General features: G+C 36.7%; 1 pseudogene; it reads left to right on the top strand.

Moving 5' to 3' along the window:
- Window positions 1–12,419, top strand: part of LOC141578866 (ATP synthase peripheral stalk subunit b, mitochondrial pseudogene) — a 42,505-nt pseudogene extending 30,086 nt beyond the window's left edge.
- Window positions 12,420–19,852: the final 7,433 nt, after the last annotated feature.

The following is a 19,852-nucleotide window of genomic DNA, read 5'->3' as shown; positions in this document are numbered from 1 at the left end:
ACAGACCTAAAAGTAAAACACAAAGCCATAAAACTCCTAGAAGATGGCATAGGAGCAAACCTAGATAATCTTGGATATGGAGATGACTTTTTAGATACAACAGCAAGTGTACAATCTATGAAAGAAATAATTGATTAGCTGGACTTCAGTAAAATTAAAAGCTTTTGCTCTGCAAAAGATAATGTCAAGAGAATGCAAAGACAGGCCACCAACTGGGAGTAATACCTGCAAAGGACACATGATAAAGGACTGTTACCCAGAATATACAAAGAACTCTTAAAATTCAGTAGGAAGACAAACGACCTGATTAAAAATGTGCCAAAGACCTTAATAGATGCCTCATCAGAAAAGATAGACAAATGGAAAATAAGCATGTGAAAAGATGCTCCACATCATATGTCATCAGGGAAATGCAAAATAAAACAGTGAGATATGACTACACACCTATTAGAATAGCCAAAATCTGGAGCACTGACAAAACCAGATGTTGGCAAATATGTGAGCAACAGGCACTCTTATTCATTGCTGGTGGGAATGCAAAATGGTGCATACACTTTGGAAGACAGTTTGGTGATTTCTTACAAAACTAAACATACTTTTATCACATGATCCAAAAATTGCACTCCTTGATATTTACCCAAAGGACTGAATAGGTATATCCACACAAAAACCTGCACAACGGATGTTGTGCCAAAACTTGGAAGCAACTAAGATGTTCTTCAGTAGGTGAATGGATAAATAAACTGTGGAACATCCCGACAATGGAATATTATTCATTGCTAAAAAGAAATGAGTTATCAAGCCATGAAAAGACATGGAGGAACCTTAAATGTATACTGCTAAGTGAAAGAAACCAGTCTGAAAAGACTTTATACTGTGTGATTCCAGCTACATGACGTTCTGGAAAAGGCAAGACTGTGGAGGCAGTAAAAAGATCAGTGGTTGGTAGGGGTTGGAGGGATAAATAGGCAGAACATGGAGTATTTTTTAGGGCAGTGAATATACTCTGTATGAGCCTACAATGATGGATACATGTCATTATACATTTGTCCAAACCCACAGAATGTACACCACCAAGAGGGGACTATTATGTGAAGTATGGACTTTGGGTGATTAGGATGTGTCAGTGTGGGTTCATCAGTTGTAACAAATGTACCATTCTGTTGAGGGGGGTATTGATAATGGGAGGTGGGGTGCATACTGCATATGTGGGAGCAGAGGACATACGAGAAATCTCTGTCGTTTCCCCTCAGTTTTTCTGTGAAACTTACATTTTTAAAAATATATAGTCTTAACTTTTAAAAAAATCTTTGCATGACCTTCTAGAGAACTAGAGTTTTGCTTTATTTTGTTTTACTGTTTAGCCCCTTTTCCTTTACTGCACTGAGACCCACCTGCACCTAACCTTCCTTGTAATTTCCCAATAATCTTAAAACCTTTTAACCGCATTTCTGAGGCCCCATAGTTATCAAAGCATATTTTGTACTTCACAGTTGTCTCTGATCCATGTTAAGATGTTGGCCACTTGTCCTTTCAGTCTGTAGCTCTCTGTAAAACCAGTTCAGTGAATCATTATAGTATTCACTAAAGGCAGGGAATTTTCTATTATTGTGGCTTGGGAAATGTTTTCTTTCTTCCTTCAAAGAGAACAGCAACTTAGCAAAATAATTGATCTGTAGTGAGAAAACATATCCCCTAAGTGTTCTCTAAGTATTTCCCCAGCCTCTTTAGTCCTCTAATCTTTGAGTTATGAAAGTAAAGATTTTCTTTTCTTCCCACCTTTGAATGTTAGGTCTCCTCTTACCCCGGGTGCATGTACTTCAAGTTCTTTAAATTTGTAATCTGAAAAATCAACATATTGGTAACTCTCGGTCTTCCTTTATGTTGATGGAAGAATGTTAAATCTCAAACTCTGGGACACATGCTTTTTATCAGTTCAAGAAAATTATTTTAGGTTGATGTCTTAGTTTCATAATTACGGTTTATTTTAATTGTTCCTCACATCTTGTTTGGCACCACAATTGTGCACAGGTTAGATTTATATTTGTGACACTCTTCAGGTCTTATTTTCAGTTGTGTGTGGTTAATGCTCATTCTCGTGATGACATTTATTCTCACTGGTTAGTACCCATTTCATACAGTTGTCAGGTATTTTTAACACTCCCTAGTGTGATATCCTTACACTAGTCGGTGGACCAGTGCCAGTCCCTGATGAAGTTTCCTTTTATCTCTGGCTAATTTAGAAATAGAAGGACAAATAAAATTAGTTCGCAATAAAGATGACTGTTTTCAATTTACAAAACTAGTCTTTATTCATAGCCTGTGCCAGTCCTAAATTTTTGGTTACAAATGTTTTTTCTTTTATAAAGAAATGGTGATGTTGTGTTTCTTTTTTAACATTCTTACTTGGCTTAATAGAAAGATGACACTATGTCAGTCCTCAAAATTTTTTAAAGGAGGAAGAAAATACCAATTTGTGAACTTCAAAAGTCTGGGAACTCTAACCTTTGTCATTGTTTTCTCAGTGCCTAGACCTGGTGGTGTTTAATTTGTCTGTGGCATTTCTCTAGGATTGAGATTTGAGATTTAACTTTATTCTTTGAGTTACTGACTCTTCTTGCCTTCTTCTCTGCTATTTCCAGGAATTTTTATAATTCCTTTTTAATTTTCATTGCAGCTGTTCAACTCTTTCATAGTTGATGTTGTCTACTTCATATTCCTCTAGTCTCAAAGGCCAAGGGGCATATCAGAAATAATAATCAGGATCTGGTAAGAAACCAGATTTTTCTGGCTTCGGTTTACATGTTTCCCACACTACAGATTCTCCTTCTGTTGTTTCTGGAAGTCTCCAGTGAGCATCTCACACGTGTGCCTTGAGTCTCTCTGGTCTGCTGAGTGGATGTACCTCTGTAGGCTACATCACTAATGAAGGTGCTTTGTCATCACCAGTGGCACTGATGCCCATTCTTATGAATGTGATGTCTGGCCAGTGATGCTGTGTTCTCTTACTCCTCTAGATGAGGGCAATAAATCCTGGAAAGAATGAAAATATTTTATTATCTGTAGATAATAACTGTATAGCTAGAACATTTCCAAGAATTGGTAAAAACTAATAGCATTAATTTTTGTAATGGACTAAGACATGTCAGTTTCAAGGCAAAAAAAAATCAGTAATATTTTAAAGTATTAAAAATAAATGGAGACACTAAACAGGAAAGGGCCCTACCTTAATATAACACACACAGACACACACATGCACACATACACAATATACATACAAACACACACACAAAGACATTGGGATAAAATAACAATACATAGCTTCATAATGAAAATAATAAAACTTCGATAAATATAAATAAAAGTTTTGAGCAAGAATAGCAAGGCACATTAATACATAGGAGAATAAACATCTGCTAACTCTGGCTGGAGTTCTAGGATCTAGAGCTGGAAGAGGAAAACAGGAGAGACTAGCAGATAGTCTAAGATAGCAGAATCAAAGCAGTAGGGGAAAGACATAGCACCTAGTGGGGAACACAGGCTGGAATCCAAGGAAACTGTCAAAAGGAAGTGAACAATAATAAAAAGAGAAGTAAAGGAAAAAGAATAAAGTTCAAGGCCACAGGTCTACATTAAAGCATATTCAAAAAAGCAAGAGAATGAACTAGGGGGAGGAGGGATGGCTTGCATGGGGCAGCGGCGGTGGAGGGGCGGGTAGGGGGGAGGTGGTCCAGCAGAACCTGAAGAGTTTTCCATCAATACTGACTCAAATCCTCTTTCAGATGTAGGCAAGGTCATATCCACAGGTGTTATGAATGACAAATAGTAATTTTTCAATGGTTTATTTAGAAGTTACACATAATTCAGATTGATACTCCAACAAGATTTTTATCTTAGAAAGCAGCAAAATGCTTCTATATTTCATGAGAAATGAACAGGTCACACAATTCCAGAACTTACAAAGGAGCAATGAAGTATTAGAACATGGTAGAGACCGAAGTGCTTGGCTTCCAATTCTGCCATAGAATGTAAGAGATCACTGGAGCAGAATAGAACTCTAAAAACTGTATAATCCAACCAACAGTATCACAAAAGAACTGACAGAGAGCATTTATTAAATGACAAGTAGATAGCTAGATAATAATTTAAGAAACCAGTCATTTAAATCCAACACACACTCAATGTGTATCTCTCACCAAAATGAATTCTGGAAGAATGAGTGAGTAAACATTTAGTGAAGTCAAATTATAGACTGGCCAGATAAAGATTGTTCAAATATTTGCACGTACAAGATTCTTTTAAGAATTTAAGTCATAAAACAAAACAGGCTCAAGATATGACCTTCTGTGTGGACCCTCGCCTGACTGCTCTGCCTCTGGCCCCACTTTTCCTCCTCCCTGTGATGCTTACATGTCTACCCCTCGTACAGGATTCTGAGCCTCTAGGAGAACTAATATAAAAATACCAAACGTATATAAAAAGAAATATACAATTAGTAGAACATTGAAAATCAGCTATAGAGCATATATATATATATATATATATATATATATATATATATATGTACATATGTGTGTGTGTGTGTGTAAATATGCTTTTTGCTGTTATATGCTTAGGGAAAAAAAGGGAGATACCTAAGAAATCACAGATATATTTATCTCTGGAAAGTGGGATTACTCTATGATAGTGGTTTTCAACAATTTTTTTTTGTCTTGGGACTCCTTTAGACCTTAGAAATTGTTGAGGACCCCAAGGAGCTGTTTATGTCAGTTATATCTATAGTTACTGTATCAGAAGTAAAAACTGAGAACTTAAAAATATATTTAATCTGTTTTTCAGTTTAAATTACAACAAGCCCATTGCATATTAACAGAAATAACATGTTTATATATTAAAAAAAAAAAGGCCACACTTTCCAAAATTTAAAAAATAGTGAGAAGGTAACATAGTTTTACCTTTTGTAATTTTCTTTAATGTCTGGCTGAATAGAGACAGCTGGATTTTATTCTACTTCTGAATTCAATCTGGTGTATTCAGAACTCCTAAGAGAATTAGAATAAAAAAGGAAAATAAAAATCTTAGTATTAATATGATAATAGTATTGACCCAGATCACCAGACAATACTTTGAGAACTGCTTCTCAAGAAGAGGAGAGGAAGAGTTTTGTTTTCACCATAGTTTGTATTTTAGAGTTCTCTAAGCCTTATCTGTTAAATAGGAAAAATAATACTGCTTTGTAGACTCTTTGTGAGAAATATGTGTAATGAGCTAAGAAGAGAAATAAGCACATCTTGGGCAATTAATAAATAATAGATGTTATTATAATAATCATTTATTATGCTGATGGTTAAATTTGAAGTGACGATGAAAACTTCTGAATTTAAATCCAGTGCTCTTTTCACTGAAGCTGCAGTATAGCTTAGAGGCTGCAGACAGGAATTCTAGGGCTTAATATACCCTTTTGGAAAACTATAGGTTTTGAGGCAGCAAAGCCCCATTTGCTGGTGGGAGAAATGCTGAAGCCATCCTTGGACACTGACAGGCCTGAGGGTACTGATATTTGCAGACAAAATGGAGGAGAAGACTGCCCAGACTGCTAAAGAGAAAGGAGGCCAGAGAAAGCATGAGTAGTGAGTGAAGCCAGGGAGTCAATTAATCAACTCAGGGCCCTGGTCTATGAAGGGCACACAAGACTTTACACCCAGGGCTGGATTGGGCATAACCCAAAGCAGGTATTAGAGCTGGTAGCCTAAGAAGTGAAGATTGACAGGTGATGTTGAAAAGTGAAGTGGACTGGTCAGAGCACAGACATGCACTGGGGCCATGACAGGGGCAAGGGTGCTCTCCCCAGATTTCACCTGCTCCTCCACATTCTCAACACTCATGGTTAAGTGGGGTCAACATGATTGGACAATAGACACAGTAAGAAGGGATAAAGAATTTAATATGTACATTGTGAAATGACAGTTAAGAGGCATGAAGGATATTTATTTGATCAGAGTCCAAAAGAATCTAATGGAGGAACTGAAAGATAAATATCATAGGAGATAAAAATTGAGAATTTCAGAGTCAAATAAATATGCGTCCTTAGACTGAAAGTATACGCCTAAAAGCAAACAGGATACATATAATGCACCACACGTAAACATTTCACAGTGAACCTGCAGAACATCAAAGATAAAAGAAAATCTTTAATACTATTAGAGAGAAAATGCAGATTACACATAGAGCAACAATTATCTTGGTAGCAGACTTCTCCATAACAATAGATGGCAGATCAAAGAATAATATTAAATGATAAATTTTTAATCAAGACTAAGAGAAAAAAAAATATTTTCAGCTTTTCTTTAGCAAGACAAAAGGTTAGAGGGAAAGAATAGGAAGTAATTTTGACAATAATGAATGTTACCTGAGGCTTTACTTCCAGATGCTGTAGGCATAGAAAGCCAGGAAACTTGGAACATAGCTAAGCTACCAGGGATTCTATAACCAAAGCTGCCAGTATCACAGTGAAGCATTAAATCATTAAAAGGCCATATACCAGGGGGCAAGGGTATAGCTCAGTGGTAGAGTGTGTGCTTAGCATGCATGAGGTCTTGGGTTCAATCCCCAGTACCTCTGTTAACAACAACAACCAAAAGCCATATACCAGACCAGAGAATTGGGGTAACACATCTACAAAACCACCAAATAAGAAAAAGTAACCATAGAGGGGAAGGGAGAAAATAAAAAGAATGAAAAAAATCCTTAAGATTCAAAGTTGAGCTCACAAACCAAAATTAAAATATATGAAGAGACTTAATGTTAAGAAAACAGTCTACAAAATCAACAAGTGAAAAATTAATTTATTGTGATAATATTACATAAACTACATAACATCATACAACTGTGTGGTACTGGCATAGGGTAAACATATACATCAATAGAATAGAATTAAAAGTCCAAAAATAAAGCCATACATGTATGGTCAATTGATGTTCAACAAGGGTAGCAAGGCCATTCAGTAGTGAAAAAAATAGTTCTTTCAACAAATGGGGCTTAGACAACCAGATTGCCACACACCAAAGAATGAATTTGGATTCCATCTATACCATATATTAAAAATAAGCTCAAAATCAAAGTTCTACATGTAAGAACTAAACTGTAAAACTCTTACAGGAAAACATAGCAGTAAATCTCTGTCACCTTGGGTTAGGCAGTGTTTTCTTAGATATGACACCTAAAGCACAAGCAACCAAAGGCCAAATTAATAAATTGGATTTTATCAGAATAAAAAACTTGTGTGTTTCAAAAGGTACTATGAGAAAGTGAAAAGACAAACCAAAGAATGGGAGAAAATATTTGCAGATTGTGTCTAATGAGGGTCTAGTGTCTCGGTCGTATGCAAGTAAATGAGAATAATATTGACACTGGGTTTTTCATCAGCCTCACCAAATGCAGAAGCCATCATCCTAACTGGGAATATGTCAGAAGCATTCCCTTTTAGAACAGGAACAGAAGAAATGCTTTGTGTTCTCATAAAGAGGAAAATTCATTTCAAATTAATTTATTGATTCAGTGAAATTTCAATTAAAATAATTACAGAGCACTTTTATAGTACTTACTAAACTAATTAAGGACCAAAAATAAAAAAGCCATTTTGCAGAAAAAGACCAGGGGAAAGATATGACTTGTCATTGTGAAATTATGTCCAAATGATGTCTGTGCAGAAAGAGAAATAAACACTATTATTTATAGTTTATTTTCTGATTTATTAATCATATGAATCTAGAATTCATTTAATATTAATAACATTCCACTGAATATTTACACAGCATGTATATAAACTGATAAATCCAATGTAGGCATTAAACAGATTAAATTCCCCAAAACATTTAAGTGTTAATTGCAAACTTAATCAAACACTTCTAAACCTTTAATTAGAATCCCTTTGAATATATGAGTCTCTCAACTGCTCTAAAATTTCAAAAAGCTGTCAAAATGCACGTGCAGCATAATTATTATACAACTGATCAGATAAACCCCAGAAAACCTGAGTATAAAGTGTCTAAACCAGGGTTTTAAAATTATTTCTTTGTTACCTTCATTATTATACCTGTTTCTTACTGGAGTTGACATCAAGTTGAAGTTTTGGAATGTTACTTTCACACTTTCCTAAATTTTCATTAATTTTCAGACTCTAAAGAGAAAGAGGTATTATGTGAGAACAACTAGGGTTTCAGGATCTGGATATGGGCTAGAACACGTGAAGTTGAGTCCTTCCTTTTTAGTAAAGCTTTCCATGTTACATCGTGACATTTTTCCATTCTCCATCAATCATGTTGATACTAATTTTTGACACTTGGCATCTTTGCCAGAATGATGTATTCTGTATGTTTCAGATGACCAACAGCATTGCCCTATTATCATGATATATAATATGGATCTGGTCTAAGATTTTCAATTGTATTTACCATGAGAAATCTAGGGCATGAGACATTGTGGTGTTGACCAATGAATCAGAATAGAAAACCCACAAATAAACCCAAGCAGATGTGGAAACTTAATTTAGTACAGAAGTGGCATCAATCAGTGTGGGAAATGATGGGCGACTAAATATATGAAGCTGGGATAACTGGTTATCCATATTTAAAAATAAGATTTTATCTCCCAGTATACATACAATAAATGAAATTCTGCTGCATTAAAATGTAAATGTTAAAAACAAAACTTTAAAAATTTGAAGAGAAAATATAGGAGAACATCTTTATAACACTGGGATAGGAAAGAACTTCTTAAGACACCACATGAGTACATGTATGATAAATATTATTGGCGTATTTTACTCTATTAAATTTAAAAATTCTCCACAACATAGGCAAACTTAAGTTTTACTGAATTAGCTGGACTCAATAGAGAAATAGAAAGCAACCTTATTACACCCCTATACCTTCAAATCTGCATTTCAACTTGAACTTTCATGTCCCTCAATGAAATTCCAGTGAATTCTACTAGTGTTTGGTCACTATCTGGAAGTAAATAAATCTTTTCTTATTCTTGGCATTTAAAATTCCAGTTCTCTATACTATAAAACTCTATACTCCTATTAAATGTAATTTTTCCCATTCCCAAACTGAGCGTTGTTTCAGACTTGGAACCTGATTAGGGAGGTGCATGCTTGCTTCCTCTCTGGCTCTGAGGAAGCCCTGACAGAGTGCTCAGCTCCCCTCTTCTAGTGCCCGGCCAGCCTGGCCCCTCGTGTCCAGGGCCAGTGACCCCAGTGCCCAGCAGGGGCAGGAGAGAGGCTGGGCAGGGAGAGGGTTTACTTATGTTTTCTTTCAAACAAGAAACACAACTTTATTTTTCTTTACAAAAGTGAAAAAAAGAAACCAAAAAGATACCAACATTTGAACTATTTTTAAAAAGTTAACATAATTAAAATTCTACGTTAACTGAGCGACCATCTTGCTTCTGGCCCTGACAGATTCTCCTGTCCGGGTCACTGGGACGCTGAGCCCGCCGTGCGGACTACCTGACAATGCTGTCCCGGGTGGTACTTTCTGCCGCCGCCGCAGCAGCCCCCTCTCTGAAGAACGCAGCCCTCCTCGGTCCAGGGGTTTTGCAGGCAACAAGGATCTTTCACACAGGGCAGCCAAGTCTTGCCCCTGTGCCACCTCTTCCTGAGTATGGAGGAAAAGTTCCTTTTGGGGTGATCCCTGAAGAATTCTTCCAGTTCCTTTATCCTAAAACTGGTGTAACAGGACCCTACATGCTTGGAACTGGGCTTATCTTATATTTACTGTCCAAAGAAATATATGTGATAACTCCAGAGACCTTCTCTGCCATGTCGACAATAGGGGTGCTTGTCTATGTAGTTAAAAAATATGGTGCCTCTATTGGAAAATTTGCTGATAAACTCAACGAGGAAAAAATTGCCCAACTAGAAGAGGTGAAACAGGATTCCATCCAAAACATTCAGGATGCAATTGACCTGGAGAAGTCACAGCAGGCACTGGTTCAGAAACGCCATTACCTTTTTGATGTCCAGAGGAATAACATTGCAATGGCTTTGGGGCTTACTTACCGGGAACGGCTGCATAGAGTATACAGGTAGGTAAAGAATCGCCTGGACTATCACATCGCTGTGCAGAATATGATGCGTCAAAAGGAACAAGAGCACATGATAAACTAGGTGGAGAAGCACGTGGTACGGAGCATCTCTACACAGCAGGAAAAGGAGACAATTGCCAAGCACATTGCAGATCTAAAGGTCCTTGCAAAGAAGGCTCAAGCACAGCCAGTTCTGTAAATGCGTCTATCCCAATTGAGACAGCTAGAAATAATTGACTAAATGGAAACTAGTCTGTGTGACAGAATCCTTCTGTATTGCTGTCTACTGAAGTTACAATTTACCTTTCCTAAAAACGAAAGGTTTGAGTTTCATATAATGAGAGAATTAAAACAATCTATTGGCCAGTAGGATGTTTCTCTTATCCTTCTTGCTCTGCATTTTGAGTTATCCATGATCACTTTTGAATAAGCAATTTACTTTTAATAAAAATTTGACTAAATCGGAAAAAATATACGTTAACTGGTACAAAAACAGAAAGAATAATGGAAAAAAATACAATTCCAGTCTTAGAACTAAGTGTGTATGGGGAGTTTATCTTTGATAATAGTAGCTTTTTAAATTAATAGGGAAAACAAAGATTAGTAAATGAATATACAACAATTTGCTAACCATTAGAAAAAGGTCTGATTCCTACCTCACTTACCATATGAGAAGAAATTCTTTTTTGGGGGTTGGGGGGAGGTAATTAGGTTTATTTATTTATTTTAATGGAAGTACTGGGGATTGAACCCAGGACCTCATGCATGCTAAACACATGCTCTAACACTGAGCTATATCCTCCCCACTCATGCCAAAATAAATTCTTGCTGAAACCATAAATACTAGACCAGTAGAGAATATTTTTATAACCTTGGGTTGGGGAAGACCTTCTAAGTTTGCCTCAGCATCAGAAAACATAATAGGAAAGATTGGTAAACTTGACTACTTAAAAAAATGACACTTCTGTCTAAAAATAAACACCATAAAAGGTTGAAAGGTAGAAAAGCAAATTGGAAAATTGTTTGCAAAATGTTGGACAAAGAATCAATATCTCAGATAAATAGAGAGCTCTTAAAAATCAGTAAGGAAAATACTTAATATTTTAATGGAAAAGTGGGCAAAATACTCTGAGGCAAGTTACCAAAGAAATACAAAGACATATGAAAAATGTTTAGCTTCATGAACAATCAAAGAAATGTTAGTAAAATGTGAATAGTCTTTTTCCCTTATCAAACTGGCAAAAATTAAAATTATTGACAAACTCAAATTTTCAGTTGTGAGGGGCAGCAAGTCTCCCGCAATACTGTGGAGAGTGTAAAACAGTCATATCACCTTAGGAAGGGAGTGCGGAGGTATGTATTGCAATGTAAAATATTTCCTTCTGCAACACACTTCTGGGAATTCACCCAAAGGACATGAATGCATATTACTGCTCCACTGACATTACTGAAAATGTGAAACAACCTTAATGGCCATCAGTAATGGACTGGTCAAGTAAATTATGATATAGGAATTTCATCCAGCTCTTAAAAGTGGGCTGTATATATTTACTGACTGAAAAGACTTTATTGAATGAAAAATGAAGGTATCAACAAAACGAAAAGGCTGCCTACTGAATGGGAGAAGATTTTTGCAAATGACATATCTGGTAAGGGGTTAATATCCAAAATATGCAAAGAACTCATACAATTCAACATCTAAACAAGCAACTCCATTTAAAAATGATAGTTTCAGAACATAGGCTATGTAAAATTATAATAATAGATTTGGATCTAGATACTTGAAAAGATGCTCACCCCTCCAAGAAAAGTAATAAAAAGTAATGCATGTTTCATATTTTTAAAAGATCCAATGCTACAGAAATGTCAAAAGGAAAAGGTGAACGTGCTTTTCTCACTTCTCTCCTGGACTCCCCGTAACACCAGCCTATAGATACGCAGAGTTAAATTGAGTTCTAACCTTAAAATCTTAAAATCCATATCTACCCTTATGCTAGCATGGATGGATATAGAGATATATTGACAGGATATAGAGATAGGTGGCTATTTAGAATTATATGTTGCCCTGCTACTTTAAAAATATTTAATGGAAATATTGTTTGCACTCATAAAAGCGCACAGATCAAAATTGTACATCTGTTTTCACAAACTGAATACACCTGGGTAACCAACTCCAAGCTAAAACAACAGCAACAACAAATGTTACCAGAATGTTACCAGCACCCTAGAAGACCTCCTTGTGCCCCTTTTCCAATCACTCCTCTGACTATGCTGACTTCTAACAGTAGAGATTAGTTTGGCTAGTTTTGTATTTTCAATAAATGTAACAACAACAATAAAGTGTGTGCTTTTGAGTCTGGCTTGTTTTGCTCAGTGTTGTATATCAGAGATAGATCCACATTGCTACATGTAGCAGTATATCATTTCTTCTCATTGTGTCCGGCATTCCATCGTGTGACTGTACTGCAAAATATTTATCCATTGCACTTTTGATGGGCTTTTGGGTAGTGTCCAGCTTGGAGTTGTTATGAATAGCGCTACCATGAACATTCTTGTACGTGTCTTTTGGGATTCATGCAGGTGCATTTCTGTTGACTATAAACCAGAGGGTAGAATTACTGGGTCAGAGAATATGATAATATTCAACTTCGGTGTACACTTCTAAGACATTTTCCAAGCCCATTTACACCCTTTGTGATGGTTAAATTTAGGTGGCAACTTCACTAGGGCACAGTATCCAGATCTTTAGTCAAATGTTATTCTAGATGTTTCTGTGAAGGTGTATTTTAAATGAGACTAACATTTAAATCAGCTGGCTGAGTGAACAGATTACCCTCCATAATATGGGCCTCATCTGATAGCTGAATGCCTGACCTCCTTGGGGGAAGGAAGAACTCTGCTAGTGGATGGCCTTTGGACTCAAACTGCGGCTCTTCCCTGGGTCTCCAGCCTGCTGACCCACCCTGCAGATTTTGGACTTTCCAGCCTCCCCAACTGCATGAGACACTTCCTTAAAATAAATCTCTCTCTATGTATACACATCTGATTGGTTCCATTTTTCTGGAGGACCCTGACTAATACACCTCCACCAGAATTATTTTCCCCCTTCCCCATCCTCCCTAAAGTTTGTATTTAATGTCTTTGATTTTAGCAGTCTGGTAGATGTAGTGCCACTTGCTTTAGGAACATATTGTGTGCAACATTTTACATCAAGATATTTGGCCTTCATTTGGCTTTAAAGATTATAGATCTTCCTATACACACACACACACACACACACACACACACACACACACACACACGTATATATAATATGTATATATATAATATAAATAATTATATATAATATATATAGCATCTTCTATTTAACAGCCTCCTAATAATGGACATTTACATTATTTCTAGTTTTTTGTTATTATAAATAATACTGCTATGAAAAAATTACACAGAAATCTTAAAATATTTTTGTGAGTGTTTCTCTAGGCTACATTCCTAGAACTGAAAATTTGGGCCATACATACATATATTTATAATGATGGTCAGTGTTTCCAAAGTGTTCTCCAATTATATACGAGTGGCAAATAAGAGCACCTAATTGTCCACACCATTACTAAGTAAGATGTATTTTTAAGGCCTATCTGATTTTCATTTTTTATTTCATTTACATTTCATTGGTTATTTGCTAGGTTGACTTTTTAAAATATGTATTAGTCATGTATATTTCTTTGATGATTTTTCTGTTTATATCTTTTACCCTTTTTTTCTGTTGAATAAGTTTGGCTTTCTAAATGATATATAAGAGTTCCAAAGGTAGTATAGATATTATTGCATTGACTCTTTTGTGATGCAAATATTTTTCCCTTTTTTTTGTATTAAGGAGGCAATGTAGTATACTTGTTAAGCAAAGTTTTTTTTTTCCACTGAAGAAGACATACAGATGGCCAACAGGCACATGTAAAGATGCTCAGTATCACTAATTATTATAAAAATGCAAATCAAAACTGCAGTGAATGAGCACCTCACACTGGTCAGAATGGCCATCATTAAAATGTCTACACATAATAAATCCTGGAGAAGGTGTGGAGAAAAAGAACCCTCCTACATATTTTGTGGGAATGTAGATTAGTTCAGCCACTATGGAGAACAGTATGGAAATTCCTTTAAAAACTAAAAAAATTCCCACTCCTGGGCATATGTCCAGAGAAAACTATAATTTGAAAAGACACATGAAACCCAATGTTCATAGCAGCACTATTTATGATAGTCAAGACATGGAAGCAACCTAAATGCCCACTGACAGATGAATGGATAAAGAAAATATAGCATATATATACAGTGGAATATTACTCAGCCATAAAAAAGAATGAAATAATGCCATTTGCAGCAGCATAGATGGCCCTAGAGATTATCACACTAAGTAAAGTAAGTAAGAAACAGAAAGATGATATAACTTTTATGTGGAATCTAAAAAAGATGATACAAATTAACCTATTTACAAACTAGAAGTAGACTCACAGACAGAGAAAACAAACTATGGTTACTGAAGGGGAAATGAGTGGCAGGGAGGGATAAATTTGGAGTTTGGGATTAATATATACATACTACTATATATATAATAGATAAATAACAAGGTCCTACAGTATAGCACACGAAACTATATTCAATAGTTTGTAATAACCTATAATGGAAAAGAATCTGAAAAAGAATACATATGTTTAAAAAAAGCAAATTGGTTTTGGAATCAAAGCTTATTTATAAATCTCAGCTTTGTCACTTAGTGACACTTAGATAAACTTAGTGAAGCTATTTAGCAATCTTCCCAAACCCTCAGTTTTCACAACTGTAAAGGACAGGAAATAATAATTTTCCTCATAGTGGAATGAATGTAAGAATTAAATGTTGCATGTAAAAATGTAAATACCTAGCCATTATCTTTCATTCAGAAAATGCTTCTTCTTACTATAATTATTTGTCTTATAACTTTGTATATGATTTCTTAAGCAGTTGGGAAGGTTTTAATTTTTATGTTAAACCAGTCCATCTTCTTCATGACTTCCAGATCTTATCCTTTCTTAGATAATAAAATGCTGCTCTTTGGGTTTCTTCTAATGTTTACATAACTTAATGTTCTCCTTTTAGATTATCAAGCCATATGGAAATTATTTTCATGTGTTGTAGAGATTTACCTTCATCTTCTCCCAATAGCGAGCCAAATACCCAAATGCCATTTTTCCAATAATAAGTCATTTTCATAGAAATGTCTTTAAATGTCTCTGTTTTAATATGAAAATAATATTTTTACTTGAATGTGTTTCTGGACTCTCTTTTTTGTTCCCACTGATCTATTTCCTCATTTTTTACACTGATACCATGTTATTTAATTTTGTTAGTTGTCTGACAGTTTTCTTGTGTCTGCCACTCAAGCCAGCATTTCTTTTTTCTTCTTTACAACAGGTTCTCAATGGTTATTGAAGATTTGTGCTTTCAAATAAAATGTAGACTCAACTAGCTAAATCAGACTGTTACAGCATGACTGCACTCCTCCTCATCTTTTTTTTAGTATTTTACTGATCATTTAATCTCTTCATTGATTCAAAGAATATGTCCTCTTTAATTTCTTTGAGAATTTAAAAGTTTTGATTTCAAGTTTTTTTATTTGTTTCCATGTGCATGTCTCACATTATCTCGTATCTGCTAATCATTTATCTGAACTGGGGGAGGAGGTCTGCCACCTATAGCTGTGTGGTTATGCACTCCAGGAGGCATCCTTCATAGAGAGGCAGTGCAGGCTGTCGGCTGAAAAAATATACACAACCAAAAAGTTGAGAGTTAATGTTTTATTCAGGGACCTTACTGAGAACTATAGCCTGGGAAACAGCGTCTCAGATAGCTCTGAAGAACACTTCCAAAGAGGTAAGGGAAGAGTCAGGATATATAGGAGGTTTGCTAAAAATGAAACAAAGCAAAACATGTAATCAAACATCAAAAGTTATTGATAATCACAAAAAACAGACATCTCAAGTTAATGATTTTATTTTTATTTATTTAGATTTTTTGTGTGTGTTGAGGGGGTAGGTTTCATTTATTTATTTGTTTAATGGACGTGCTAGGGATTGAACCCAGGACCTCATGCATGGTAAGCATGCGCTCTACCACTGAGCTATATCTTCCCTCATTCCAGTTAATGATTTTAGTACTTTTCTATGTATAGGAAGACACAAGAGTCTGGGCTCACTGAAATGATTCCTTTGATGAGCATCTTAAGTATCTAGGGCTAGTATCCTCTTTTTCTCTATCCTGAATTCCCCTCAGGGAACACCACCAAAGGTGGCTGCGGTGGGTGATGGCTTGATGGCAGGCAACATTCATTGTTTACTGAAGTGGCAGGCAGTATTCTTTATCCACAAGATCTCACAAAATTGATACACAGCAGACATAGGGATCATTTGTATGGGTTCTTCTATTTACTCAAGAACAGCAGGCATTCATTCTCCTCCCTAGTAACCTGGACACTATTTAAAATGTGCTGCTATCGAGCTAGAGAATCATTTGTGTCACAGTTTGTAATCACTGTACAGTATTTCAGTTATTGTCAGGGGTCAGGGAGCAAGGATTGGAACAACCAGTATACTGAGGCCACCTTAGCTGAGAAGGACTGTGTCACAGCGCTGTGGCAAAGACATTGACCTGAGCACACACCTGCCCTGTCCTGCCCAGCTCCCATTGCCATTAGTTGTCACCCTGTGACAAGCTGTCACCAAGGGTGAGCTCCAGTCATGGGTTTCACTGCCCAGATAAAGTGTTACGAGGCAGACAAGTCTTCTCCACTGTAGTGTAATGAAGTGTGTGTGTAGCTTTTGGCCTGGATTCCTGGCCCAGATTCCTGAAACCTCAGGCTCTCTTGAGGTCTGAGTGTCTTCTGTATGCTGCTGAGTGGTTCCTGGCCAAAGGGGTGGGGAAGCTGACAGCTTCAGGAAGGGGGCTTTGGCCCATAATCTTCAGAGGTCACAAGTACACATGTAATTCTAAACTGGATCCTTTTGCTATTGGGACAATTGGGAAAACTTAAATGGGATCTGAGGCTTAGATGATATTAAAGTACCACAGTAGTTTCCTGACTTTCATGTTCATATTATGATTATTAAGGCCAGGTCATTGCTTGTAGAAAATACACGAAAGTTTTCAGGGAAGATTGGGGCATCAAGTTGGCAATTCACTCTCAAAAGTTTTGTTTTGTTTTTTTTTTTTTTGCACTATACATGCTACTTTTCTGTAAGTTTGAGATTATTTCAAAATAGAAAATATATGCCAAAGAAAGAATAAAATGGTTTGTGGTTTGTCTATTATCATAAAATCTGTTACAGAACTTCCATATCCAGTCTCAGATGTGTTGCCCGCAGTGCATGCTCACCTCCACAGCCGGGAGCAGCTTCCTTTCTCAAACGGCTCAACAGGGCAGTGCTCACACTTGGCACATCTGCCCCCTCTTCAGTACTGTTCACGGGACCGTTTCTGGACTTCGGGTGTACTCATTTTTAGAACGTGGATTTCAACCATCAGAAGAGAGAGGTGTAAAAATTAATAAACAGAAATCTCAATTAAAATAGTCAGGAGGCCAGAAGGGAGAGCTCTCATGACCTCTGACCATAGCAGAGCCCAACAGGAAGAAGAAGGTTTTCCCCTTCTTGCTGGGCAAGAGCTTAGCCAATAAGAGACTCTCATAACTCAGCCAATGAAAAGCCACTGTACTTCGAACTCTAAATTCCTCCAATGGACTCTTTATCTGCTATAGCCCTCTGTACCCCTCCCAGCTTCCGTTTCCCGCTATGAAAGAGCTCTCTTCTTGTTGGGTAGGACTTGCATGTGGCTTAACCATGGTTATAGATCTCAAGTTGCAATTCTTTGCTGCTCTCAAGTAAGCCCATTTTTAGTGGAGAAGTAACTGGCAGTCTGTCTGTTTAAGGTCAGTAGGTGTAAATGCTTCAGACACATTTCAGAACATCCTGTGTTCTTGTGGACAGAAATATGAGGCCAGGATGTCACAGCTCTTAGCAGATATGATGTTATAATTTGTATTTTTTATCCCATTGCATTATATTTGATTCTCATGGAAATTTCTGTTTATTTTGTATGTTATAAATACTAAATGATGTTTCACTATGTATTTTATCACAAATATTCAGCCTATAAAGTTTATATATATATAAATATCTTATTTTGATAATGAAAACATTTGAAAATTATCAATAATTTCTTTCAAGTTTGCAAATATATTTACCCTTAAGAAGTGAAAGATAAATATTGCAACGTATTGCTGTAAACATAGTATATTCTGTGTGTAGGAAACAAAATTATCTGTCAAGGAAAACACAATATGTTTATTGCCATCTGCCTAGATAAGTAAAATATACATACATATCAAGTAACGGAAGGGAAAATGAAAAAGCCAAAGATATTTCCCCAGATGTATTGAGGAAAGAATATGATTGCCCAACTATTTGAGTACTTCCTTTGAAATGGAGGGGCTTATTAATTGAAGGATACACCTTGTAACTTGAACTAAATGTAATATGATTAGCACTATATGGTTGTTTAATGTAAAAGCTGGAAATATACCTCACTAGATCATAAAATAGGAAACCCATGCGACTACCTTTTTTGTCAGTATGATGGTCTACCATGTGTCAACCTGTTTACACCATGACATCCCAGTTGACACCAAGGCAGCCCAATATGTTTGCCTACATGTACCATAATGGCCCCATATATGCCATATCAGCCCACATTCCCGTCAGTGCATGTGTACCATGCCAGTCCATTACACACTGCGACGGCCCCATACATCAATCTGCGTGCACCATGACAACCAAGTATCTATGACAGCACAGTGTATGTTAGCTTGTATGCACCCTGATTGAGACCATTTACACTGTGAAGGACCAACATGAGTCAGTCTCATGAGAGTCTTTTGTGACACTCTCATTTTTGCTGTCACAGCCCAGAGTATGTCAGGATGTATGTATCATGACAGCCAACATAAACTGTGATAGTTCAGGATCTGTCAGCTGGCATGCACAGTGACAGCCTTCTGCCTGGAGAGCTCAGTATCTACCATGACAGCTTCACAAGAACCACAGTAGCCATTTTACGTGAGGGGGCAGGCATTTTGTGTCAGTCTGTGTGTATTGTGACTGCCCAGGAGATGTTATATCTTAGCAGACCAGTATGCAACTTGACAGCCCAGCAGGTTTCAGCCTGCCTGTGTTCTAACAGTCCATATACCCTGTGACAGCGCAGGACTTGTCAGCCTGAACGCTTGATCGCAGGCACTGCACAGCATAACAGCCCAACACAAGCTATTCTGCATATGCAGTGACAAATACAGACTGTGACCATCTTGTGTACCAAAGCCCACGTGGACCAGGACGATCAGTACCTACTGTGACAGCTCACGATATGCCTTTCATTCCATGCAGGTTGGCGTGGTGTCCACATGTGTGTATGCTTGGGCATATGCTTAATTTACCTAGGCTGGTTCCACCTGCATTTCTTTCCATTGCATTGGTTATGTTTTAGATTACTTGCTTCCTACTCCCATTTCCTTCAAGTGGCTGTCTCCTTTTCTGTAACATCTCTCAGCATTTGCCTTTCCCATTCTAAAATGCTGCAACAGCCTATTAACCATCTTAGATTCTTTCTTTGAACTAAGGTGCAGTATAAATAAGTTAGTAAATAAGGTCTTTTTGGGAGCTGACAAATTTTA

This window comes from Camelus bactrianus, chromosome 10, assembly GCF_048773025.1.
Source record: "Camelus bactrianus isolate YW-2024 breed Bactrian camel chromosome 10, ASM4877302v1, whole genome shotgun sequence".
In the NCBI taxonomy this organism is placed as follows: domain Eukaryota; kingdom Metazoa; phylum Chordata; class Mammalia; order Artiodactyla; family Camelidae; genus Camelus; species Camelus bactrianus.
The sequence above is the reverse complement of the archived record's forward strand: the minus strand, read 5'-3'. Positions and strand labels throughout refer to the sequence as shown.